Source organism: Pelecanus crispus, chromosome 7, assembly GCF_030463565.1.
Source record: "Pelecanus crispus isolate bPelCri1 chromosome 7, bPelCri1.pri, whole genome shotgun sequence".
NCBI lineage: Eukaryota > Metazoa > Chordata > Aves > Pelecaniformes > Pelecanidae > Pelecanus > Pelecanus crispus.
The window spans coordinates 39,864,587-39,888,615 of NC_134649.1; the positions used below are offsets into that span (position 1 = coordinate 39,864,587).

General features: G+C 43.9%; 1 protein-coding gene across 8 annotated transcripts in view; it reads left to right on the top strand.

The window, feature by feature from the left end:
- SLC6A6 (solute carrier family 6 member 6) overlaps nucleotides 1-24,029 on the top strand; it is a 100,247-nt gene that overhangs the window by 14,644 nt on the left and 61,574 nt on the right. The gene's annotated exons all lie outside the window — the stretch shown is intronic.

Consider the following 24,029-nt stretch of genomic DNA (forward strand, 5'->3'; position numbering starts at 1 on the left):
AAAGGTACGTAGGCAGGGAGCTCAGGCTCCCCCGACAGCATGCAGTTGTGGCTGAGGCACGTCCCGTCACTGAGGTACCTTTGTAGGGGTGTCTCGCTGCCCCTAATCCACAGTCGGCTATTCTGCGTCAGCAGACAGTGTTGCAGGACTGACGGAGGTGCGCAGTGCCAGGGCAGTGTTTTTAGCAAGGCCAAGGTGAAGCAGATTACATGAATGAGCACAAGTATAATCAAACCTGCTGTCGCCAGAGAAGGGAGGCATCTCCCGGCGCCTGCCAGAGATGTTAAGATGGAGGGGAAGGAAGGATGCTCGGGGTCTGTGTGCAGAGCTGATTCTGCTGCCTCTTGGGGAGGGGGCTCACGCCACCGCTTCTCTGTAAAGTCAGATTCCTAAAAGTGACGGCACTTGTGATGATGCTGGCATGAGCAGTGGTTTCTGAGCATTTCTCAAAGTCTTTGAGATTGCCTGAAGAAAAGCATCGAGTACTGATGATGATAGAGTGTATTATATCTAATTATATGAACTCTGGAATCGGCTATTTCCCCTTTCTTCCGTCATTCTGATATAACTGGAAGCAGGAAGACATTCACAAAAGAAATATTGTTTCCGTGAGCCACCCAATGCAACCCATTTTGCAGATTTTCGCTGAAGGTTCAGAACCAGCAAATGGAAATAATCCTACAGATTTACATAGAGTCTAAACTGACTACTGCATCTGATTTTTCTAAATGGTTCTTTTATGTCTGCAAGGAACTAAGTGAAACCTCCAGATTTAAATATCATTGAACTGTAGGACTTTGGAAATCCAGATTCAGCTGTACCTCAGCTTCAGAGCCCAAATTTAAGATTTGTTATTGTGAGTGCACATGCTGGGAATCAGGATGAATAGCAAACATGCAAATTCAGTATTTAATTACGAGTCACATGGAACCAAAATAGACAGCTAGTTCCATTAATGAAGACGCAGACAGAAGCACTGAGCGTGATTTCCTATAGATGTGAGGTCACACTTGAATAAGTCGATATGCTTGTCAGGAATTTATGAAAATGCCCACAAACTGCGAAGTTTCATGAATTTTCTCATGACCAGAGATTCACACTGTGTTTACTATTTGCTACTCAGTACTATTGCTTTTCACTAATAGAGTCAGGAAAAAAACATCAGGTGACTGGTGCGATCGATCAACATATCTAATGAATAGCCAGGACTGACTAGTCAGAGCAAAGGGATGGAGAATGCCTTAGAGTTAGAAAGTGATGGGCCATGATTTTTTGTGGCTAACAAATAAAGTTTGAAAAATATCAGCTTTAGTTTTCAAATGATTTGCTAACTAAGATAGGGACGTGTGCTAAATTTGCAATTAATATTATTTTAAAGAATAGATCAAACAGCTCAAGCAGATTTCCTCTAACTGACAAGTTCCATTAAACAAGAAAGCTCATTCTTAGTAGGAGATTTTAATATAACACTGAGAACAGAGAACAAAACAATGAATGGAAACATATCAGCAGTCAATTTCCTGAGTATTCAAGCCTGCATTATACTTTGTTCTTTGCTACAGCCACGGCTCTGTCATTATCAAGCGTATTCATGGGACTTTTTCCTATTGACACTCAGCATGAGTGTGGCTGGAAAGAGATTAAGCTTTTGTGGCAGCCATTTGAATTTGTCTAACTAAAAACAACCTGCAAGGCTGTGGGGAACTGTATGTCTCGGGATTTGTGATGGTCTGCAGAACCTATGGGTCACAGGTTCAGACATGTGCATTGGTAGCGTGCGGGACTTGTAGCCGGTAATGCCAGCTCGGCAGCTGGCTGCGGTTGCTCCTTGCTGGCAGAGCTGGCACAGTCATGAAGGAATGACTGATGATGGGGCAGATGCTTGAAGTTGTTCCTCTGTTGTATGACTAAGACATGCCTGTTGGACCACAAATGGGGATCACTGGGTAAGCCATTGCCCATTGGCTTTTCCTCAGAAAAGGAGCTTCATTCCTCCAGGACTCCATCTGGTCTTTCCCGTAGACACTATAGGTGCTTCTCAACTGATACTTCAAGCTGACTCCTAGGTCACACCAGGCCTGGTTATCCCCTACCCCTGCTACCAGTGGAGCTTTATTTTGTTGTTAACCATTGCCTTCGTGCATTTCATGCACCCCATGGCTGGGAATCCACCACAGTGTGGGAAGTGAACTTTCTAGGAACTGGTCTCTGGACAGCTTTCCATGCAGGTTTGCCTCTCTTTGCAGGCGGTATGGAGAGGATGCGGTGGGGAGTGAGGAGCAGGGCCCAGGGGCTGCTGGTGATGTCTGTGAGGAAGGTGTAGGGGTGGGCACGTGGCAAGTGGACTGCAGGGAGTTGAGCAAGGCAGATGTGGTTGGGGCCAGGAGTTCTGCAGAGCTGTGGGAGAGGGAGCTGGGAGCTGGTAGCACCTCCAGCCTGAGAATATCCAGAAGGTTCATGTTAACACTCAGGTAAACAGAGCCTTGATTTCATTTGCAGTAACCTGGCGTTTCCTTCCCGTAGCTGGACAAATCTGTGCCCATGCACAGATCCACCATCCAGGCAGGAAGCATTTCTCCTAGGGAACACCACATCTCTTTGCTATTCGGTGCAAGTGTGGGTGGAAATTCAGCTCCTTAGCTTGCAGCCCTGCTTCACTCCTCAGACTTGAGCATGCACCATGTCTTTTTACACAGTTCTCTGTTTCTATGTAAACAACCATTTTAGCCAAAGATGGAAAACCAAAATCCTGTTTACTTAGGCTCCTTTGCAGTCCCATAGAGCAGGAACGTTAGTGTTGGTGTTCTGGCTCAACTCCAACTCAGGTAATTACTGTGCATTCTGCCCTACTTATACACCCCCCGTAGTTTCAATTAAAGCAATTGTTTTCATTTTTCTTTCCTGCCCTGTCAAGTATTAATACAGTTGCTGCTAAGCTGCTCGTGTGGTCCCTCGCTTAGGTGTTGTGTTTCCATGGTAAAGGCAGACATCCTCGTATGCATACCTGGACCGAATTCTCATTGGCACAAACTGATGTAATTATGTAATGGAGCTGTGTTGATTTGCACCATGTGAAGATATGGCCTTCCTACGCAGACAGCCACGTTCTTCTCTCTAATTAAAGGCTCTGCATGAATGCTCATGATCTATTTATTTTTCTACTCGCTCTTCAGCTAGGTTTGCAAATAACCTGAGGTTCAAGTAGTCATTTACACTTATGGTCACAGTGGTGACCACCATATATAGAGAATATAGCACGCAGCTTTTAAATGTGCTTTTCCCCAGCTATTCAAAAACAGCTCTATAGGGAAATCTGAGCTCTTGGCTGTTGTCGGGTAGATAGAGTTCATAATGTGTGATATTTTATGTTATGAATTGCTGGAAAATGTGTTCTTTGGAAACAAATCTCTCTAAATTTATCAGGAGAATTAAGAACATGGAAGGATGCCTGAAAGCTACACAGTGACAGGAGATTACATGCTTGCAGCTTAAGCCACCTGGCATATTGAGCATTAATGTTCACAGCTGAGGGCCACAGCACTTATTACGCTGTTTATCGGATCAAGAGAGCCTTCCTTTCATCTGGTAAAGAACTTGGCTTGAAATGGCACGTGTTTGGGCTGGTGGGCTGTGGGACACACAGTGGAGTGAGGTTTGCTGTCTGATTCTCCAGTCTATCATGTGGCCCATCAGATGGTTATCACCATCCCATGCATGTGCTGAATGGATTGATGTTTGTGTGCACGGGCACTTGAGCAGATCACGGCTCAGGTTGCTCAGCTGCTCAAGGCCATGGTAGCTGGAGTCATGGAGACCTTTCTAGTGACCTCCCACTAGAATAAGGCCCACGTGCAGAGATACGAGTAGGCTGTCTGTGACTTTGTATGTAAAATAAGCAGGCATTACCTTTCCCAGTGCTCCTGTGGGGCAGTTTTCTGAAATGCACAAAATGCATTCATGGCTCAGTTCTCAGCAGCAGCAGAAGCTGGGAGCAGATTCTCCACAAACATCTGGTTGATTCACATAGGAGGCAGTCGAGTTGCATACCCATATGCATCTGGCACTATATAAGATACTGTGATATACTACAGTGCCTCTATGTGTCCCACATGAGCTCCGTCTGTCCCTAAAAGAGGATGTGGGTCTCCTGTAGCTCCTGTGTTTTACCTGCCAGCCCCATGCAGGTGCCTTAGGTGATCACAGGCTTTTAAAATATCTCTAGATGCCTATATTCAGACACCTCAAGCCCACCCACTGGTGAAGTGATTCAGCTGAACAAACACTGACAAAATTTGTCTTTAAAATGAGATGTTGGAAAATTAAAAGACCCTTTGTAAAATTACTAGCATTTTCATTCCAGATTAAAGCTCAGGCTGTACCCTCAACACCCGTGGGAGATGGGCTGGCACCTTCACTCAGCAGCTGAGTGGTGTCCTGGTTTGGGGAAACCTGGGAATGGGATGAATGGATACCCGCGACTGACAGGTGTGTGTCAGCACCTCTCGTAGGAAGCGTTGTGCTCGAGACAGCACTGAGGCAGATCTGTATTAAAGTGCTGGTTTTAGATTGCGGTAACTCCTGCCCTAGAAGCTGTTCTGGGGGTGCTATAAGCTGCAGTAATCCTGAAGCCATTGCCAGTAGCTCTCTTGTGTTACAATGGCCAGACATCTGGTCCAGCATGACATGGTGGGCATATAAAAGGGATACAAAAAGGTCCCTGTATACTTCCCAGTCCCATGGCAAGTGCAGATCAGCTAAGCTTAAGGATCAGAGACCAACCTGTATCTCATTTTATCTGAACTCCAAATTCTCATGCTTTCAGGTAAACCATTCTGACTTTTCCTGTTCTCTCACATGGCTGTTTTTCCTTAATAATGTATTTTTATCCATATAGGTAAATATTTTGCATCTTCCACAGCTTCCCCAGGCTTCTGAATTTCTAAAATGATGGTGGCACTGTAGGTTTAAAATGACAGTCAGTGTGACCTGAGAGCTGACCACCACTCTCTCTTCCTTATGCAGCAGCTGTTTGCAGAGTCAGTGCAATTCTTTATATACAGGTTTTTTTCACCCCCTTCATGCAAAACAAAAGGGTTTGGTTGTTGTCCCAAAGCAAACAGTCTGTGTCAGCTGTCTCACACTAACAAAAAAAAAAAAAACAAACCCACAACCAAAACAACATGAGCTTTTATATCCACGTCCATGAGTGGCAGGTCACAGGTTCCCTGCAGAAGTGACGGGGAAGGTAAACAGCTCAGAGCACACTGTGTTTGCCATGCCATTCCACTGCACAGCAAAAGCTGTCCCAGCCTTTCTCCCTCTTAGGCAGCAAATCACATACTGCTTTGTAAATAGCAGTTAATAAAAACAAGCTAAATGACAGCTCTTTACTAGACTCTTATTACAGCCTGCCCAAGACTTCTCCCTTGCACAAAAGGACTGTAGGAATTTAGCCACCATGAGCTAAATCAGGGAAGGTCTTAACTCTTCAGCTCAACATAAAAATAAATCAAATACGAAGGAATACACTTTTTGTATTGTGCTCTTCCAGAAAAAGAAAGTTCTAAGAAGACAAAAGGCCAAAGCACCGGAAGGTTTTATTTGTACTGGTCTGTATGAAGCCAGTTATTATCCTATCAATTGTTTGTGTAGCCACTGTTTACACAAGTGAAAGATGGCACATAAGAACACGTACCAGCAGCCTGTGTTTTCTGATGAGGCCCTGCAGCGCTAAAAGCAGGAGGTGGGGAGCCTGGACACCGTCTGGGTGTCCCCTTGGAGGCTCACACTAAGGTTGGAAGGGACAAGACTAGCCACCTGCAATTTAGAAGAGCTTTAGGGATGTGCTGCATTTAGATGGTTGCCTCTGTGGGATCAGGCTGGCATCACCATTTCTCCCCAGCCACGCCCAGAGGAGGGCTATGGTTTGCTGCCATAAGGCATAAGCCTGGAGGCACTTGCTTGTGGAAGGGGGGGGTCTTCAGGCTGCAGTTTTGCTGCAATAAGAGCAGGAGAGCCCGTTGCTCCCTGACACCCTTGCCTAATGTTTGCAAAGGGTGTAATTGCAGTATCCCGCCCAGCTTTTGCACAGGCTTTAGAGGAGAGCAAGCAGATGGAAATCAGGTTTCAACTACCCTCACCTCCTTGAAATCACTCCTCAGAGAATTATTTACCAGGTAGCATGAGCCTGGGTAATGTACTCTGGACCATAACGAATCATAAGATTGCTGACAGAGACCTGACCTCAGCTGTGCACAGAGGGAAAAAGGACGGTTTTGAAATCAATTTGCTGTCTAACCAGTTGCCAAGGTAGACGTTTTAACAGAATGGATGATACTGTCCCTTCTTAACTCAAATCCTGCCGGCCACATTTCACACCATCTGGAGTTTGTGCAGAGCCCACTTTGGGAAGCTGGCCAATAAAGAATTACAATAATCTAATCTTGCCACGATAAAAGTGTGAATAACCATTTCAGAGTCTGACTGGAAAACTACCACAACCTGTCAATGCGCCTTAGATGGTGGCTGAGAGGGCATCTGATGACACACTGAAAAGCGTGTCTCAGGAGATAAACAGGAGTTGGCTCGTACCAGCCACCAAGCTGAAAACAGTCGGATTTTCATCAGCTGAAACAAAGGGCAGAAGGAGAATGAAACTGCTGGGCTTGGGAGAGGCGACACCTCCCATCCACGCTGATCGCCATGGACACCAAGGCACTCTGCACTTTTTGGGAGGGCTGGGGCTACGTTTTTACAGCAGTTGCTCCAGAGCCACTATCTTTTAAGCCTCTGCAGCAGTCTCTGCTGGAAACCTTTGGTTTCACACTTTTAATTGTTTCTCACACAGGATGAGAGTTGGTCCCGTCTTTGGTTTCCAGTGTTGTGGAGTTCCTAGTGGTGAATTTTTTTCTCCCACCCTGAAAAAGGATTGCCACATAGCTTTCCCCACATTGTTTGCATGTAGCGAAATGGATGATTTCACTGTAATGGCCACTAAAAATCTTAAATGGCAGCTTTCAGGACTCACTGGTGCCTGGGAGACAAGGCATTTGCTTTAGCGATGTTCATGGCTTGACATAAATTAGCTTCTTAGCATCACCTTAAAAAGAATCTCAGGACTCACCAATGTGAGCAAGTGCTTTGTCACCTCTTAATTCTCCTTGCAGTGCGCTTTATATTTGCTTAGTCTGGTGCATCATAGGTGCTTTCTGTTTCCACCATGTCCTCTTTTAGTCTGGCTGCTATAGGGAGTGAAGAATAACTACAGAAACCTGTGTCAAACTGTCTGAATAAGAAACCTGCACTTCACACTGCTTACAGAAAAATTCTGCTTCTTTTTTCAAGGGGTGTTCCCAGAATAGGCACAATTTGAGGCAAACCAGAATGACTTTCATTGACAAACAGGTGCCTTTGTGCTGCTCTGCAGCACTGAAGAACAGTGTTCTGCGGTCCTTTTGCATGCACTCGCAGGTAAAACAGTGGGAGTAACTTGCCCAGAAATCACATAAGAAAAGCTGGCCAAGACTGCCTCTATCTCTAAGCAAGTGTTTCATTTTCTTCGTAATTCTCCAGCAGCCCATAGCAGACACTGCTGCTGGATATGTATTGTGAAAGGGTCCCAAAGCAGGGCTTGCTGTTCCTCTCTGTTTAGGTGAAGGGTTTTTCCCTGTTGTTACTGGCATTGAGCTGTGTGGTCGCTTCCAAGGCAGGCTGCTCCGTACACGAGAAGTGATGCAAGCTGTGGATCAATGCACGAAGCTTGCTGTCACTTGCTAAGTGCAGGAAAGGGACTGTTGTTGGGGGTAAATCCCTCAGTTCCAGCAGCCTGATTTCTGCTTTGTGCCTGGAGTTGGTGTTTTGGCTGCCTGGAAACTGCTCTGAGGTAACGTACAAGGATGCTAATAGGATTAAATCACTGACTTCCGTGATTTCAGCATTATTTTGCACCTCTCCCATTTTTATTTCAAGCCCCACGGCCTATTGGAGCCACCTTTTAGGCAGTAAGTTTACTAGGACATGGACCTGACTTTTACACCTAATCATTTGTTTCAAACCAGAACTAACTTCACTTCTGCTAATTCAGCTCAGTGGAGTAACATCCCTAAATCATGGGCAATTAGGGCACGAATAGGCCCTGTAGCACATTCTCTCTGCAGTACCTTGCACAAAGACAAGAGTTATAAAATAATTCAGGTGAAGTTTCTGGAGTGGTTATCATCAAGTCATGCACGGATGGGCTGACGGTTTAAATCCATTGTAAAGCATGGACTTCAGAGGAAACAGCCCCAGCATCACCGGCTAGGGCTCTTAAAGAATGTCATCGCTTGATACCCAAAAGCCCAGTGGCAAACTCCTTGGCTCCTTTATGCAAGAGTGTGGAGAGCAACTACCATTGTTTAAATCACCCATCTTGGGTTGCTTAGTGCTTCAGAAAAGGGCAGTTTGCATGCATCGCCCAGAGAGAGAAGATGAGCCCTGATGTGCCATTCAAAACCATTGGTCTGGCCTTTATGGATCCAGCTGTAGGCAAGGGCTGGGGTGAAACATGTCGTGGGAAGGCAGATAACACAAACATGAAAGCAGCACAAAACATGAGAGCCTATAAATAGCAGGAAATAAAGAACAATACTGTGATAAAATCCATAAGACAATAAAGACCAATGTGGCAGAGACCGTTTCCCCCCCACCCTTCTCCAGAGTTTCTCCTATTTCCCAAAGCTGCAGAGATCATCTGACTGCTGTGTGGTAAAGTCCAGCCAGTTAAGCACCAACTCAAGTGCTTGGAGCCTTACACAAAGTATTTCAAAACCCTGTTCCTTTTTCTTTCTTGATGTCCTGCCATGGCTATTGTGGTATTTTAAACCATTCCCAACTCACCAGCTCGTCAGAGCAAGGAGAAAAGAGGGAAGAGGAAGGGGGAAAAAAGCCCTATGGAGATTTAGAGTCATTAACAGCCTTTATAGGGTTTCAGACATTTTTGTGGTAATTCTTTGGAAAGGACACATCCATGATGAGCTGGGGTTTATTTTGCCACTGGCATAAGAAATGAGACTGTTTCCAAGAAAACGTTTGCTGTTTACCAAGAGGAGGGCAAATGTAACTAGAAAATGGCAATGGATGTGAACTAGGAACCTTGTTTAAATTTTGGGTAATTACCAGCTCCTGACCTGGCCCCTTTGAACTGGATCAAGAACCAAGCTAGTCTCTGGCAGGTCCTCTGTAGAGTTAACCTATGGCTATGCAGTGGGCACTGCAAAGCTCCCTTCCGTCTCTGGCAGCAGCAACTGAACATGGTTAATTATCCTGAGAGATATTCATCACTCGTAAGCCTGGATCTCAGAGGAACATGTCCTGTCAGGAGGTAACTGCTCTGTGGGCCTAAAATGTCATGAGAACAGCTCACAAGTACATGTCTTGCTGGTGTGGAGTCTAAACTTCTCTGGGGACCAGATTTTCCTGGGTATTTCTGCAGGACCCCGCCCCATGGTGCCCTAATTTCTAAACCAAATCTTCAAATGGGTAACACTAACTTATGGGAAATGAGTTAGGCTGATTTATGGCAGTGGAGGATTGAGGCCTTATTGTAGGGAGCAAGAGGATTATACTGGCTTCAGAGTTAATGTCAGAGCTGGGAATGGAACTCAGGAATTACTGGGCAGGTCTCTCAATTGCTTCGGTTAACTTAAAAGAGGGAGTTGTGCTGAGGAAAACCTCCAAGAATATCCGATTTAATGGCAAATCCACTCTTTTTTTTCCATGACTGGTCCTAAGATGCCTGCCTACTAATGAACGTGGCTTTTTGTGCTCAGACAATGGAGTTGCTCCCTCCTGGCCCACGCAATCCTCTTACAGGATCCCACCAGGGAGACTCAAGGACAAGTTCGGAGGTGACGCAAAGAGAGAGGTGCATTATGCAAAAGGCAACCACTTTGGTTCACGGGGATCAGAGGCGACAGCAAGGTCTGAGGAGGTCTAACTGAAAGGTTGACTGGCCACCACTAGTGCTATGTCACACTCCATCGTGAGGCATGGCTAACGAACGGGGGATTTATGTCCCTCCACAGCTGGGGGCTGGATTTCTGCATACATGGGAGCGTGTCCCACATTATGCTCTTCAGCTTTGTGTCCCTACATGCTCCACTATGCTGTTTTCAACTCTGTTTTGTGGAGGCAGAAAGCCTCAGAGGATCTCCCTTCAACGCCATAGGCTGCTTCTTCCATCTGAGGCCATATTTTGATCCTAACTAATGTTTACAGTTTTCTCCTGTAGGGTAGTGGGGCAGATATTCCCGTTCCACTTCTTTTTTTGGACAGTTAAGAACATTTTGAGCAGGGAGATGAAGCAAATCAGCCAGTTCATATCTTCTGACTCTTACTCAGTGCTTTAACCCATGTCCACTATCTTCCCTGGACTACTGCAATGTTTATAGGGGGTCCTGGTGGCTAGACATTTGACTTCATCTGGTTTATGAAATTTTGCTTGTTCTGCCTTTCTTGATCATTAGCCCACGAGGCAGCTTGCGTGCTTTTCTGTATCCAACGCTTCTTTCAGCCTTTTTTTTTTACGTTTCCAGAAGGACTTGTTCCTTAGAACAGATGAACCACATACTGAGAAAATGAACAGGCCAGATTGTCTAGTGCTCAGCACCCACTGTTGAGGACAGATTTTCCGGAGAGCTCAGTTTCCAAGGAGGCATCTAAATAAGTGACAGATACTCAAAAGTGGAAACGTGCCCACTTATTTTGGTGCTCAACTAGTGCTAGAGCTGCTTTGAAAAACTTGCTCTGCTATGGCTGTTCTTCTTCACTTATGCTACAAGACTTTCAAACCTCCCTCTTTTGTACCCTGTTTATGTCCCTCTGCCATGCTTACCCATGTGCCATGCTCCATCCCACAGGTCTCAGCTGGCCTCCTCCTGCCTGTTGCTCTGTCCTTCTGCCATCATTAAAAGGTCAGCATGTACATACACTCACATTTCCTTCAAGGGGCCCATCAGGGCTAATGCCCCCAAGTACAGAACATATGTGCAACATAAATTAATTGTTAAGGCTAATACTGATTGAAGTTTGGTAATTCAGCCTGCAGGATATACCATATGTTTGAAGTGTATTGTCCAAGTTTAGATTTTAAACTCCCAAGGGCAGGGACCACTCCTTCCTCTATGTTTACATAGCATCGATAAGACCAACAGTGCTTGGGTCTGAAATACGTTAACCTTAGCCAATGCATTGTTAAGTTTAATAATGACTAGTTAACATTAAAGCACAAAGGATAAAATATATAGACAAAGACATATTTTGGCAGAGATTTTTGTTGTGTTTTTGAAGCCAGATTCCTACCCAAGTAAATGGTCATTGGTCATCTGAATCATCGACATTGTCTTGGAAAATTCACCCTTCATATTGCACCATCCTGGTTTTCCCTTGTTCAGCAATTGACACTAAGCCATGGACCACTATTTAGGGTAACTTAGCCAGAGCCCACCTAAGTGAGAGGTCTGGAATAGGAAGGCACCTAAATGAGATGCCAGGCAGTGAGCTCTGGGAATCACAGAGCCAGGGTGTAGATAGGCAAAGGAAAATAAAGGTTTTGAATGCTAAAACTTAATGTCATTTCTTATTGTTTATCTCATTAATTTGTAGTCCCCAGAAACCACACTCAAAGGTTACTGTGCACAGGCCCTCCAGCGGGAGGATAAGAGAACTATAGGAATAAATCCAAACCTCATCTGAACTGACAGGCTGTTTTTCAGTGCAAGTTATGCAACATGTTAGTACCTCTAGGTATAGGACCAGTGGGATTTAAACTTGTACAGCAGATGGTCCGTGCATCATTGCTGGAATGCGCCTGCTGACCCTAGGGCAGAGCCTGAATGGACTTCAAAAGAGAGACTGAGCATGCTTCAAAGTGTTATTGTTTAAATGTTCCACTAAATGGGGACTCCGGAACAAAATATCTAGCTGAGGTCAGTCTGAAAAATGTCAACACACATAATGAGAAAACAGCATGTTGTGTGAGAAAGAATATTTCATAGGGGTATTCTGGCTATTTGGAGTTGAAAAAACCCACTTTTATCATGTGTGTCAGCAGGTTGTCATAATCTAAGTGTCTTTCCTCATGAGCTGGGAGCTTCATTTGCTTTTGTTGCAAAGAGCAAGATCTGTATGTGAAGGTCATAAAAGCCTTCAGAAAGTGTAGTTTGTCCACAGGCAGGTATGCTGGGACAACATCAACCAAAGTTATGGCAAAGGTGTGTTGCAATACGGCATTGACTTAGCCTTGGCAGCCTCTCTCCCACTCACTTCAGAGGAAAGCCTGTAAGGACCCTGTGTTTGGTTTAAGAGCATGATCCTGTGATTTATAATCAGGTACTGTGTTCTGTTCTGTTCCTCCCAAAGCCTGTAATGCCCGCTCATAGCATATCCTTTCACCGGTGTAATCCACAAGTTTTGGCTTCTCCTCACTCTATTCAGGGGGAATTTCAGTAGAAAAAGGATTGGGTTCGTGTTCAACTCAATAGGATTAATATCACAAAGGAAGATTTCTTAGGCAAGTCAAGCTTAACAAGATCAAGCCTTCAGTAGGAAATTCAAGATTTGGCCTTTGATTTACTGGTCTGGCTGGGCTGCATCTTAGGCGTTGTAAATATCAATGGTCTGGTAGCTTTTGTTCGATAAAAGGTTTCCGTGTTGGCCACTGGCAATTCAACATGGGTGGCTGAAAAATAATTTCCTTTGCTGGAAGCTAACAGCACAACCTGAACTTTCACAGCACGTTGTCCTGCTGGGGCATGCCTATATCTTGATGGATACACATTACAATAACATGTAGATTAAAAGCTAGCCCTCCCTGCAGATGTAATAATGATCCAATGCCAGGAAGAGCAAACAAGACCCATGTTAAATAAAGGGAAGGCTTGTTCCTTTCACATATATTGATATGAGATATTCAATGAGATCAGCCGACTTGGCATGCTGGGATGAAAAGAAAGCTACCAGGCAAGGTAAAAAGCTAAAGTGCTCTGGAGACCTATGAGAAAGTGAGGTGTCATTAAACCAAGAAGATAACTTGGGCCTGTTTGTAGAGTCTTTCTATCTTTGTAACATGTTGTAACTGACACAAAACTTGAATAGTAATCAATTTAAGTGGGTCAAAAATAGCATCCACACCCTCCCTGGAGTCCCAGTTGTTACACTCAGTATCACTACTGAGCTGTTAGCTATGGCCCAGATTAAGCAAAAACTGCAAAAAGGTACCTAACCTAATATGAATTTAGCAAAGCTTTCAGGCTTATGCTTATCTTCAGTGTATGCTTAACTTCAGCAAGTATAGAAACTCTTTGTTAAATAAGACTTTTAGACCTGCAGAGAGCTGATAAAAAATCATTCAGAGTTTCACCTTTTTTATTCTGTTTGCTGAGCGCTACAAATAGCTGATACTCAATGTGTAGATTGTTGCAAGTATTCAGTAGTCAAAATTCAAAGTGTGTCAGTAAGTTAAAGGTGACCTGTTATCTCAGTGTTCCCAAAGCAGAGGAGTTACAACACATTGCTGATTAACATAATTGGTTTTAGGAATCCTGGTTCCCTGGAAATACTGTCACTCCAAAACAGACGCACTCTGCAAACTCTCCAAACTTCAGCTCGTTAAACTGTTCATGGAGAATGAAAAGCATGAGTCAAGACAAAGTGAATTTGTTTAAAAAATCTGGACAAAACTTTGCACAACAGGGAAATAAACTCCAGTAAACCGAAGGAAAAGATATTACATCCATTACTCAGTTCGCATTTTTTACTCGAGTATAATAGGACTATAAACATTTTCTGTCAACAGCTTACAAAGAAACTTGTTCTGAAAGTGATGCATGGTGAGAACTTGCATCTAAATTGGGTACATCTAAATTAGACTCTGAATACAGAACATTCCCAAAGGTGGCTTTTGGTTAGAGCTAGTCAAGTAACGCAGAAAAGAGTCCACAAATATTGAAAGAAAAAACACCCCCAAACCTCACAGGAGTCCTCCCTCCTTATGTTCATTGTGCAGGAGTATTTGGGGGACAGCATGTTTATTTGGGTTTGCACTTTGTGGGCAAGCGGCCTCCAGTTCTTGCAGAAAAAACGCTATTTGGTATTCTCCTCTTAGAGTGCAAAACGTGGCCAAGAGTTTTGCTGAACAAGGAAGGACTTATAAATGCACTGGGTGAGGCCTACAACATTTCAGTTCTTGGCTTCAGTAGGTGGCAGAGATTCTTTAAATTCTCTTGCTCATTTACATTAAGCAAACAAACATAATTCCCAAACCACGAAGCCCACAAATTAGGTACGTAGCTAGTCTATGTAATCACAGGTTCCCTTTATGGTTACTTTTATCTTCCCTCTCTCTCTCAAGCTTTCCCCTGCCTATTTCGCTGATGGTCTTTATTAAGCCCCACATTCTACAAACATTTATGCGCATGATTTACTTTATGCTTTTAAGCAGTTGCAGAGAGTTCAATAGGTGTTAAATAGATAATGAACTAGAACACAATAGAACTGCATATCTGCACAGATCAGACTGAACCAAGTGAAGTTACAGCTGTACAGAAAGTTCAGCACATGGGTAAGAGTTTGCAGGGCCTTAGCTTGTATGATCTCCCAGAACTGGCATTTGTGTTTGTGCAGCACCTGACACAAAGGGACTTCGAATCTGACCAGGATCCCTAGATCCCAACGTGCTGTAAGTAATGAACTGCTATAGGGACTGTAATTAGGCACCAAACAGCAAGTACTCAAAGTTCATGAAGATGCTAGCACGGGGTATTGCCAATTCATTTGCTGACGTTTCCATCTGTAGATTGTTCATTCAAATGCTGCCTGTTTTGGGAATGCTAAAAGATTCCCACCACCCATCAGCTGCTACCTGACTTCTTTAAAATAAACTTGTCTTAATGGGCATGTGCCTGGATCACCAAAGAAACTATCAAATTTGGCACTGTGCTGCAGTGGGAAAGCCAAGTCCGGGCGGTAGTGATTGCTCTACGTTTTTACTCTCAGATATCCTATCATTAGGTCAAGGTTGTGGCACAGTGACATGGGGCAATGACACCCCCCTGCCTGCACGTTGCCTGTCCAGCGGTTAAATCATTGTTATTCCAGACATTTGTCACACACCATTATACAGGGGTACACTTAATATCAACTGAAAAAAAAGGTGAATGACTGTAAGCACTTTGTCAAGGCTTTAGCGGATATTCAGCAGTGACAGCAGCATGCCAGGCTGAGGCCCAGCCAGCAACTGGCAAGGCATGTTTTATGTAGCGTTGTGAACACAGGCTATGCAAATGTATTCAAAGGATGTTCTAGAGGCAAATCGGTTGGAGCTAAATTTGCTCAGATGCTCTTGAGTCTGCTTATTAGAGCCCTTAGCCTGAAAATTAGCTGGAACTGATGAGTCGAATCAGAGCTGACTTTAAGATCTTTGCGTATTAAGAAAACCACAACTGGATTAAATGTGTGCATGTCTATATAGCATGGAAATTCAGCTCTGATGCCTCCTCCTGCTACTCCCATGATGAGGTCTTCAAAACACTTAATCTGTGGAGAGCTCCTGTAGAGGACTGGGCAACTATTTTGCCTTAAGTTTTTAAGTTAAGAAAAAATGAAAAGATAGTTTTCTCTTCCATCACGGTTTTTGATTTTTGTACCTGCATTTCATTTTGCCTGGGGAGTCACTCCCTGGCAGTGCACTGACGCCTTCCCTCTCCTCTTATATGTTCCATTACCAAAGGTGAATAATCAAGACAAATATGAAGAACGAGCAAAGTATGTACTCACTTACTCAGATAATGAACGTGAAGGATGAAATCACCTCAATCCTGAATTAAAAACAACTATTTGAGGATCCCGTTATGGTGGCAAAAGATACTGGAAGGAGGTAGGATGTGTTGTGTCAATGGCAGTGGTACTTTTGCTTCCTTGGACTTCTTCCCCTTATAAGGGCAATTGTTGAAACCTTTCTTTCACCTGAGTATTGACTTTATACTCTAAGAAAGAAAACTGTGTCTTGAGCAGTGGTTTAAGCCAGTTTCTCCAAGACAACTGGTGGAGTGTATCTGCTCAGCCACAGGGCATTTTCACAGATTGTGTACATTTGCCGCATTTGTGGCTGCCTCTGCAATCATTCCCAGAGCTCCAGGACAGTGGTTCTGCCATCTCCCTGCCTCAGTCACCCTATGCCAGACATTAACTTGGACCAGCCTTGCCCTTATGGCAGCTACACTGTGCCTGACCCCTGCCTGGGTGTACAAAGGTGGGAAAAGGGTGGGCCGTTTCCTGCCCTTAAACAACTGAGCACTGTTAGCTCAGGGACAATTGAGCCTCTGGTGTTTATACTGTCTTTGTCTGGATAAACTGTATGGATACAGTCCCAACGCAGTCACTAGGAGATTTTCTTGCTTATTTTCGTGGTGCTGGCATTTCACCTTTAATGTGTATTTTAGGCATCCCCATCTTGAATCAGTATCTCAAGCCTCTTAAAACTGCACTGTAGTTATGCTTGGATTTATTTTTTAGTACTTGTCTTTTGCTGAGGAAACCAAAACTGGGCACAGTTTTATAATGTATGGGCTTCTTGGTGCCCTGTAGAAGGTAAAGGTCACCTCCCTGTGACACGTTAAGTGATGCCTTTGCGTAGCCTACTCAAGTATCCTCAAAGAATTTGGCGCCAAGGATGTCCCAAGGGATTGGCTTCCCCATGCCACCTTCCAGGATTTGAGCACTCAGCTCAATATAAATCTCAAATTATTGCTGAGGCAGAGAGAGATATTCAGTATCTTGCACTTCACAGAACCCGTTTTGTACACACCAGCTATAATGTAAGGAACTCAGGTCAAATCAGAGAATTTCTCTTCTTTCAGCCTCCAGCTTTTCTAATTGTGTTGCAATGATTGGTCTCCAGCTGTGAGGAAATACAGAAAGCTTCTTATTTAGTAAGTTTTCAGTAATCCTAAAGAAGCCAATTCCTTCCTTCCCAGAATGGCACAGCCTGCATTCCTTCAGAAACATCTTCCTAAATAACACCAGACACTGAAAATACCTTTCCAGCCCCATAGGCTGGGATAGGACTTATAGTATGGTTGCACTGACAGTCAGCATGCTTGCCATTTCCTTCTGGATTCTTCCTTTCTTTATTTTTGATGGTGTGTTAGATCTGCTAACAGAGGAGGAGGTCCTGTAGAGGTGAGACCATCTTCTACTCAAGAGATATTGAGAGGTAGACCTATTTGGATTTTTTGCTTGCCTTTGCATTCAATTTGTACATCATCCTGGGGCTGCATGCAATTCTTCAGTGTGAACAACATCTGGAAAAAATGCTTAGGAAAAACTACAGATCTAAAATAAAAACAAAAATAAGCCCTACCAAACAAACAAACCCTTGTATTTGTCCCTAGAGCTTAGTGACTAAAAGATGACGGCATAGAAGGTTCCTGGATTTATTCATCCTCAAGCATCCTTTTCTTCCTCAATGGCAATTATACTCCTGAGAAAAAGTCAGAGCTGGTGAGATCTAGCCTTGGCATCTTTCAGTGGATTATTCCTAAAGTAAAGAGGCTTTTCCAAGCCTGGTGGTTTCAGATGTTATGATCAATGTTTATTCATTTGTCCTCTCTTTCCACGGAACTGGCAATGGCTGCTATTTCTGTATCCAATACCACTGTTATGTCTGTTGCTCTAATCTAGCTACTTATATGGTCTCCACCATCATAATGTTTGAGCACATCCCAAGAATTAAAAAAAAAAAAAGAAAGAAAACCCCTAGAACAATAACAAACTCTCTCTTTCTTCCTTCCCAGCCTGATCTTAATAAGAGTCTTGAGGTTTTGTGCTTGTATGTGTGTGAGGAACTTACTGAGGAAAAGCTGAATTGAAGAAATGGGTCCTACCTTCAGTTGTGAAAACAGAGTGGGAAAGGCTGGCATGGGAGAGGCCACACCAGTGACCTGGGCTGCTACAGGAGTCTGCCAGGACTACATGCGCTTCCCCTACTTTTTCTGCTCCTTGGCCCCTGGCTCAGTAGTGTTTTCCATGATTCCTGGAATCTGGCAAGTCGTAAAAGTTATGAGGGGCAGAGGGTAGATGTGGGTTTTTCTTTTGACGAGGAAAACTATTATTTCTGCCTGGAGACAAGTTGCCCCTATCGGCTGTCAGTGGAGGTGTTGCTTCTATTTATTCTGACCACATTTGCATCAAGATCAGTGTTTCTCAGTGTCTCTTTTCCATCTTTTTCTGGGGATTGTTGTATACTGTTCCTGTGGACACTGAAGTCACCCAAGACAAAATTTATCCTGCAAATTTAGTCTCTGTTTTAGATAGCTTTCTCTCTAGAAGGCTGTGACTAGTTTTTAATGGCTTGTTGGGAGCCTGGTCTCATCTGCTCACCTATTACCCAGTTTCAGTGCTCTGGACCTGCAGTCCAGGGGAAGGAAAGGTTGATGAGCCTTCAGGTCCATCAGCTTTGGGCCTTATCTGCAGGGAAGAAAGCAAATCCCATGTGCATGAGATAGGCTCAGTCTTGTTGAAGATTTAAGGGTGTTAAATCCTACCTGAATATAAAAAAGCTGAAGCTCTTGCCATGTGCTCTGAATCCAAGAGCAGCAAATGGAAGAATTACCAATGTGTAAGAAAATAAGTAAACGCATGCCAATATTAATTGGAGAAACATGTCCTTCTCACTGACCTTAGCCTGTGTGACTGTACCTCTGCTGTAAGGGACATGAGCCCTTGATTTCTCCTCTGTAACCAGTAGACAGAAACCTCATTTCCAGCTGAGGGATTAAACTGCACGTGAGGAAATGACTGAGTACATTCTTGACACACCTTTTTTTAGACCTGGATCAATGAAAAGAAGTATCATTATGTCTCATATTTGGGCTGGAAACTAAGCAATTTGCGTACTTGCAGGAATGAGATACAGTTGTCTCAAAAGTTTTTGTTGGCAATAGGACAGGCAGCTGTCAACACTTCAGTCTAGAAGTAGATGCAGCTCATTAGGACAGTTGGATATCATCAGATTAGCTGGGCTTGGAGATAGGGTGAGACAGGAAAACATATGACAAGAACTGGCATCACAAACCCTCCCCCTTCAGAAATACTACCTCAAAACCAAGGAATGTTGTGATCAGTCGTAGCCAATATCAATAGAATATATCCTAATTTAAGGGCAGACTTGCCAAGTATTTCAGCATGGGTTTCAGTGCCCCTGGTACACATAAAAGTTATGGCATCAGTTCTGGATTAGTTACTGGGACTTCGGTAATGATGTTCCTGGCATAGCACTCCTTGCAAACACGTACTTTGGAGGAGTTCCCATACATTTTTTTATTGTCCACTAGAGCTGTGGTGGCAAGCTGTGTGAAATCTATCCAGAAAACTGGAAAAAATCAAAATCAAAAGGGAAAAAACCAACCAAACCCGATCAGAGATGGCAAAGCCTTTCTTGTGTAGACCTAAAACAAGGTCTGAAATATGGGTTGACTATGTACAAGTCATGGAGGACAGAGTTTTAGACTTTCTTCCAATGCCCTTAGATGACTGCCTGAAATACTCTGTTCAGTTTTAGTACCATAAAGATGCTTGCAGACTGGAAACAATTCAAAGATGAATGGCAACAAGAGCAACAGCAAGAAATACCTGGGTGGCGGCAGGGACTAGTTTTGAAGCTTAAATAGACTTGGCTCAGTGACAGACAAAGGTAGCCAAGGTCCTCGACAATACTCCATGTGTATCTGAAAAATGTAAATGGCAGCAGGCAGGTGAAGTGTTTGTCAGCGTGTATTGCCGTGATTTGTTTTTGTCTTCAAAACCTCTTTGTTGTAAGCACACTTCTCTTTTCAGAGCTTGAGCCTTAGCTTTGCAACCCAAGCAGCAGGGATACCTTATGTTTCTTTAGGACTTTTCATCGGATGGTACCCAAATGCTTTACAAGGGTGAATTAAAGGACCTTCACGTTAAAAACCTAAAAAAAATAAGGAGGATTAATTTCTTTCTCCCAAAATGCAGTCAGCTCTGGAGTAAAGTAAAAGAGGACCTGGATTCTCCGGTGGGTGAGATCCTTCTCCCTTTACATTACCACAGAGTCACAAAGGAAGGATTTGTTATCCACTCTTAGTTCATATCTGGGGACCCTGTGAGCAAAGGAAAGAACAGTTCCGCAGTCATCGAGACTGCAGTGCAACAAGCAGCACCAGGACTAGAAATTATATCAAATTAAAATGTAGGGGAGGAATAAAAGACACAGAATTGCAATTTCCTTGAAGGGTATTACGCTTCATCATCATAACTGGTGCCTCCATTCTTAATAATTATGAGGATGTACCGACAAGGGTTTGATGTTATTTCTCTGCTGAGCAGCACCTCTGCTTTCTCAGTACTGATTTAAGGTTGCTACAGCAACACCAAAACCACTTCCTATAGACTGTAGATGTGCTCTGCAGGCCTCCCAGGCCTCCAAGGTTAGCAGAAGTTATGAAACTTCATGGAGGAAATACAATGCAAACTACTAAGAGATGTGGAAACCTTAAACGGGGATGTAACTTCAACCACTTCTTAGTCAATGCCAAGGGAAAATAGGAGTGTGATGGTCTTACATTTAAAAACCTCTTTATTTCTGGGGCAACTTTTATTCTGTTAATAATCAAGAGGAGACTGCTTTATTAAGAAAAGAAACATTTTTTTTTTTTATTTTAACAACTCCCTTAAAACAGTATTTCTGTGCACAACAAGCCTGCATGACATCGTTTTAAGCCTTATACTTGTATTCACCATTCATTTAGCTTTCATTACTGACAAAATCTCAAATGCCAGAGGATGTGCAAAACCTGCTGGACGATTTGCAAAGTCTTCCGGTGTTGGAAATTTTTCTAATGATGAAATACTTTATTAATTGCTTCTATTTTATCTGATTACTGGCTATTGCCACATGAATCCTGAGGGCTTTGCAACAAGGAAGATCTGCACTCCTTAAATTATAATTTCTGGGATTATGCTAAAATGCTGTGTAAAAACTAGTATTCATTATTATTCAGGCATTTCTCAGTTTCAAACATATCTTCCATGAGACTTTAGCTGAGAAAAAACAAGGAATACACGTCTAGGCTCTTTACTAATAAAATCCCCAACTACTCCTGTAGAATTTGATTTACTACTCAATTGTATTGGTGCGATCCTGGGAAGGAAAGTTTAAGATCCGCTTAACCTCGAGTTTCTTTTCCAATACACTTCCTACTGAATTCTGTGAATTGGGGATGGCTTGAGTAGTGTTCCTGCTAAAAGTGTTCCCAGTGCTTTTGATGTTGAGCTTTTGCTTGTTGGCTGTCACGTGTCCTTGGCTGTAACAATAATACAGCAACTTCCACTGGCTTCCCCTCATATTCTCAGAACAATTCCGATTTTGTTATATGCCAAGACAATCATAAAGCAAAGGACCATAAGTTTGGGGCCTTGTTTCTGCAAGCACTGCTGATGAAATTACTCCTGGAATATTGCAGCTAGTTAAAATATCACCTTGCTAGAAAGTATCAGCAGACTGAAAGGAAGAGAACATCAGAGAGCTTGAGAGACTCACCCGTAACAAAAGATTGGAAGAACAGCTTTTGAACAAAAAGACAAGTGGTGAATTTGGCAGGAGCACAAACACGAAGGTGAGTGTGGATGTTTATACAGAAACATGGGAAAGATCTCATCTGCTTTATAGCTGAGTCAAGGGATGTAGTTACTCTACATTTATCCCCTGATCTAGATACAACATGGCCAAAAGGATGTATTGTGTAGCTGGGATATGACCAGGTCAGAGTCCCACACAAGCCAGTGACTTCAGCTGCTGGCACCAAGGTGCCCTTGCCACAGCACTTCCTTGTACAGCACACCACAGGGCGGGCAGATCTCCTGTAACCACGTCCCCTGGCCCAGCAACAGGTGCAGGAAGGTGTTGGACTAATGGTATGACATCGATGCAAAGAAAGTGCCCTTTGACTATTAGAAAACAAATTCCAGCAGCGTGACCAGCTGGGTTAGCTCAGTTGGTTAGAACATGGTGCTAATAACGCCAAGTTCACAGGTTCAATCCCTGCTTACTGCAGGGGGGTTGGGCTCGATGATCTCGCAAGGTCCCTTCCAACCCAAAGCATTCTATGATTCTATGACCTGTTAGGCTGGGAGGCAGGTACCCACAACAGACCCACTGCTAACAGCTGGGGTGCATTTAAAACTAGGTTGTGCAAAATCTTAGAGACTATGCAGTATGCAGCGGCCCAGCATAGGCTGGGAGACAGCTGACTTGTGGGATGTTGGAGGTCTGCAGAGATCTCCATGGGTCTTAGGCTTCTCTTCCTTCTGATTTCTGCCCTGCCAACGTTTGAGTGCATTACTGTCCTGTCATGTGATTTGTTTTATAACCCAGAGGGGACAGATGAATTCCTTCTACAGCAACAATATTTTTTGTGATGCCAATGCCATGACCTTTATTCATGAAAAACAAAGTAGAAATGGGGAAAGCAGGGTGGAGCTCCATCAGAAATGTGATGTAAACAGCTACAAAGACGTGGCTGTGCTCCTCCAAAGCCATTTCCCACCAGGTAAGAATCAGAGCAACAGGCATTGAAAACACAGTAGAGATCCTATCTGATATTTTGTTAAGCTAATTGCCTATACCTAAAAGCAAGGTCTAATAAAAATTGCCAAATTGAACTCTCGGTCAGATTAGACAACAACATCAACAACAACAATAGCTTCCAAAGGATTTAATGGAAACAAATTCCCATTCCAGGTATCTGCTGACATTTTAAAAAATCCAGCCTCTTTTATAGCATTCATGAAAGTAACATGAACAATTCAGCCAGAGAAGAGCTCCCGTTTTGTTGTGGAAACAGTCTCTGCAGTACCCTTGAAAATTCATCCTGAGGCAAGTTTGAGATAATTCATGCTTTTGCCCTTACAAAAATATCTTCATGTTTGGAGAAAACAGCTGTGATGCTGGTGGAGAACAGCAGAAATAAGTCCTGGATTCCAGTCTGTTTCTTACTGGGAGAACTGGGAGCTTAGTCTCCCAGCAGAGGAGTGAAATTCAGGCAGCAACATTTGCAAACTTGCCAAGAGCTCCGGGGTGGCATGACTTCAGCTTGAGGGGAAAATCTGAGTTTAAGCCAGGTGGAATGGGCACGTGGCAGAGTCCGCTGCTCCAGCTGGAGATGGTGTCTGTGCCCTGAGCTCCAGCAGGCCAGTGGATGTGCATCCATAAACACCATACCCCCCCTCCACATGGCTTCATAGGACCTCCGGCAGAATTGGACGGAAAAGCTCCCAGGGGTCCACCACACCCTCCACTGTGTGGCTCTGCTCAGTGAATTTGTTCAGCTCTGTCATCAGGCAATCCCAGGGCCTCGCTGCTCCGGATGACGCCCAGTTGCTGCTACAACCCAGCCTGGCCATGCAGCTCCTCCACCAGCTCCCCCAGCCACACAGCTGATGTCCCCCCGTCCGGCACTCACTGCAGGGCAACATGGATGAAGGGTGTCAGTGAGCACTGAGGGCATCCCAAGCCTGCTGTGGCTGCTCCACAGGTCGCTGGGATGTGCTTCCCAAGAAAATGCGGGAGCCTGGGGACAAGTTTTCACACTTCCCTCCATGAACTTAATGAGCCTGACAGGCAAATATGAAGGAGTGAAAATAAGAAAACTTCAGGTCTTTGGCTGACACAGAGAGTAAGAGAAAATTGCACAGTGCTACAGGCATCCTCTGACCAACCATGTACAAAATATTAACTGTTTGTAGCCCATTTAACAATCAGCAAATGATAAGATGGAGCATGGATACAGATCAGAGGTGACTAGCACTGGCCAAAGAGATTTAGAGGTGCAAAGCTGGATTTCTAGTGCTTCATGCTGAGCCCATTCCCCCACCCCCCTGCTTCTTCACATCCTCCTGTGTAGAGGAAACCAAGCGGGATTGCTCTGGCTGGGAGAGACAGGTAGCAGCTGCTCCCTGCAAGGATGCAA